Genomic DNA, 4,322 nt, shown 5'->3' with positions numbered 1-4,322 from the left:
ACTGGGGTAATCAGGATGGGTGTGTCAGAGGCAGTGCGATTGGCACAGGATAGAGCAGGGTTTAGGGCTGTTGTACATAGGGTCGCTATGAGTCACAAATGACTCAATGGCACATAACAACAAACAACATACAAAGAATTAAAAATTTAAAACTTTGAAATTGATTAAAGATAACATAAAAGAATTGGATAATTTTAAAAACTGAACTATAACAAAAGACTACACCGTAACTTTTGTTGAATGTAGTCAATATCACTACAGGGGAAATCTATAACTTTAAATCTGTTGGAAAGGACAAACGCAGAAATTTCGTCAGCTAAATATTGATATGAAGAAGCCAGGAAAAGAGTAACAGAACTTATTTCAAGAAAATAGAGGTAAGAGGTAATAAAAACAAAGTGCAAATTAAAGTAAAAATTAAAGAAGCAGAAACAAATACAAAGAGATCAATATAAATAAAATAGATAAGTCACTGGTCAAACTTATTAAGGAAAAAATGAAATGACACATAAAACAGCTATGAAATATCATCTCACCCCAGCAACAATAGCAAAGTTCAATAAGGAAGCAAACAACAAATGCTGGCGAGGTTGTGGAGAGACTGGAACTCTTATTCACTGCTGGTGGGACTTTAAAATGGTGCAACCACTATGGAAGACTGTCTGGTGCTTTCTCAAAAAGTAGAAAATAAAAATACATTTGACCCAGCAATTCCACTACTGGAGTAAACAATAAAGAAACCAGAGCCAAATAAATTTATGCATACCCATGTTTATTGCTGCGTTGTTCCAACAGCAAAGACATGAAAACAACTCAAGTACCCATCAATAAACAAAAGCATAGAAAAACCCTGGTGTACCCTAAAGAAACCAGAAGTGCCACCCAAATAGATATATGCACACTCATGGGTTGGTGTTTTGGGTTTTTTTCTTTTTCACACTCATGTTTATTGCTGTGTTATTCACAATAACAAAAAGATGGAAACAACCCAAGTGCCCATCAACAAATGAATGTATAGAGTAGCTTTAGTATGTTCACACAATGGAATACTACACTGCATTGAAAAACAAGGAACTCATAAAATATTATACAGAATGGGTGACCCTGGAGGACATCATGCTGGGTAAAATATCTCAGTCACAAAAGGACAAATACTGCATAATATTACTGTTATAAAATAGGACTGGCATAGGGTTTGGGGGGAAACTAAGAAAAAAGGGGATAAATAGTGTACAGTGCATTGAAAGAGATGAGGGAAATAACTATTTAAAAGGAATTTATGCAGGGAGCTCTGATGGCCTAGTGGCAAGAAGCTGTACTGCAATCGCAGAGGGATGCAGTTTGAATCCACCAGATGTTCTGCTGGAGAAGGAAGGACAATCTCTTCCTGTACCAGTCAGGTGCGATTTGATGGTTGTTGTTGTTATGTGCCGTCGACTCACCTGCGACTCATAGTGACCCTATGTACAACAGCCCTAAACTCCGCTCTGTCCTGTGCCAATCGCACTGTCTCCAACACTCCCATCCCGATTACCCCAGTCACTGAATCAATCCACCTCATAGAGGGCCTTCCTCTCCTGCGCTGTCCCTCCACCCTCCCAAGCATGATGTCCCTCTCTAAGGACCGGTCTCTCCTCACAACATGTCCAAAGTATGTTAGACAGAGCCTCAGAATACTTGCCTCCAAGGAGCCACCTGGTTTAACCCTTTCCAGGACAAATCTGTTTGTTTTCTTGGCAGTCCATGGTATTCTCAATACTCTTCTCCAGCACCACATCTCAAAGGCATCATTGTCCTTCTATCCTCCCTGGTCATTGTCCAACTCTCTGATGCATAACAAGTGATTGCGAAGACCATGGCCTGTATCAGACGCACCTTTGTCTCCAGAGAGACACCATTGCTCTTCAGTACTTTGGAGAGGTCCCTAACAGCAGACTTTCCCATGGCAATGCGCCTTTTAATTTCCTGGCTGCTGGTGCCAAGACTGTTGACTGTGGAGCCAAGCAAACTACAGCTGTGTACAATCTCAATTTCTTCACCATCCATGCTGATGCTGCCAGTTGGTCCAGTGGTGAGAATCTTTGTCTTCTTGACATTGAGCCTCAATCCATATTGTAGGCTGCAGTCCTTGATGCTCTGCAGCAGGTGTTTCAGGTCCTCTTCAGTTTCAGCAAGCAGAGTTGTGTCATCCACATAACGCAGATTGTTGATAAATCGTCCACCAATCAAAAAATAATAAAATAAAATTTTTAAAAATTATAAAAGGAATACATTATTAGCTATTATTTGCAAGACAACAGTCCAGAACAAGAGGTGCATAATAAAGTGGACTGGAGGTGGGGAGGAAATTGTGCAACAATGAAAGAACTTCTTTTAAAGAGAAAAGTGAACTGGAGTGGGGTAGGGAGGAAAATGTTCAACAAATGAATGAATGAAAATCCAAGTTTTCTATAAACTTTCGTTAAAATATCAATTAGAAAAAAGAAAAACCATGTTATATCCATCATTGAAAAACAATGAATAGTAAAATATTACACAACATGAAGAAGCCTTGAGGAAATTATGCTAAGTGAAATATCTCAGTCACAAAAGGATAAATATTGCATAACACTGCTGTTATAAAATAGGACAGATATGGGGGGGTTGAGGGAGGGAATGGGTAAAGAATGGATGGATAATGAACACTGCATTTGAACAGACAAGGGGAAGAACTGTCCAAAAGGAATATATGAGTATGCATTATATGTATGAGAACAATCTGGAACAAGGGGTGCATTGTGGAGTGGGCTGGGGGAGGAGGAAGGAAAGGGTGAGAAAATGTGCAACAATGAATAAATAAATTGGGGGGGAAGTTATGACAGAAAACCAATTTTATGAATGTAAAAGGAGACATACTTAAAATAGAGCCAAGGTTAAATATATAAATATATAAAAAATATAATGTTCTATATACATCGCAGGTGACTCAATGGCACATAAAAACAGTAACAAGTTTGGAAGCAGGAGTGGCATCCACTTCCTAAATAACATACCTCCAGAAACTCTTTGAACTTTGATAAATGTTGATAGTTGTAGAGGGGCTTCAGGCTTTTTGTTCATAGGGTTGCTATGAGTCATGCTCTCAACTCGAAGGCAGTCAATAACAATAACAATGTTTATAATATTAAAAACATTTAAAAATATATGGAATAATTATTAAACAAAATTGACTCAAGAATGGTGCAAACAAATGGTTAACATGCTTGGTCGCTAACCTCAAGATTGAAGGTTTGCATTCACCCAAAGCCACCTCAGAAGTATATCTGGTGATCTAGTTCTGAAATATTGGCCATTAAAGACTCAAAGGCCATATATGGAGCCACATAGACTAATTGATGACAAACAAATGTGAATTCACAAGAAAATGTAAATAAGACTGTTGTTGTTACATGCCATCAAGTCATTTGCTACTCATAGTGATCTTAGGTACAACAGCTCTGAACTCAGCTCTACCCTGAGTCAATCTTACTGTCTTTGACACACCTACCCCCATTACTCTAGTCAGGTTCTACTCTGTAACCTAAGGATATCTGGAGGCTTAATGGTAGGGAGCTGTACTGTCAACCCAAAGGCATGTGGTTCAAATCCACCAGCTATTCTGCGGAGGGAAATGGGCTCAGAAAACCTACTGGACAGTCAGCTTTTGCCCCACCAGCCATGAGTTGGCTCTGATTCAATGGTACAAAACAACAACAATGACTATGACGTATATGATGTTGCCATGAATCAGATGACTCAACAGGATAGATCTAGTTTGGGTCTTTAATACTTCAACCACATATGTAGATTTAAGGGAATTAAAAACAAAAAGCCAAATGTTGTTATCAATTGTAAAAGATACGTGCACCTTGGGGATCTCGGCAGGCTCCTAGGACGGCTGCCAGGCGGCTGGTTCCTGGTGGAGAAGATGTGGCGTGGGCTACTGCCTCCTGGCCTAAATGAAAGTGATGCTGAGTTGAACTCTCAAGATGAAGCCTCATCAGAAAACACTGCACTTCCCTCACAGGAAGCTGAAGACCAAGTGACCAGAAAAACAGAAACTCCGATTTCCTGGCAGATGAACCAAAACCGGAAACAGGCAAATGTAAATGACTCTCATGACTGCCCTTCTGGAATCTCCTTAAACACATGGAATAAATGTCAAGAATTGCAGGAGCTGTAATTACAATCCCAGAGGTGCACGGTTCAAATCCACCAGATGCTTTGCCGGGGAAGGAGGGACAATCTCCTCCTGTACCAGTCAGATCTGATTTGACGGTACACTCACACAAAAATAATTAAAA

The 4,322-nt window shown here is 39.7% G+C and overlaps 1 pseudogene; it reads left to right on the top strand.

Annotated features, from left to right (window-relative positions):
• Positions 1-3,946: 3,946 nt before the first annotated feature.
• Positions 3,947-4,201, top strand: LOC102862076 (annotated as a pseudogene).
• Positions 4,202-4,322: the final 121 nt, after the last annotated feature.

This window comes from Elephantulus edwardii, unplaced genomic scaffold (genome assembly GCF_000299155.1).
Source record: "Elephantulus edwardii isolate Elephantulus edwardi_28Jun2011 unplaced genomic scaffold, EleEdw1.0 scaffold00017, whole genome shotgun sequence".
In the NCBI taxonomy this organism is placed as follows: Eukaryota; Metazoa; Chordata; class Mammalia; order Macroscelidea; family Macroscelididae; genus Elephantulus; species Elephantulus edwardii.
Note: the sequence above shows the minus strand (reverse complement) of the source record. Positions and strands in the feature narration are given on the sequence as shown.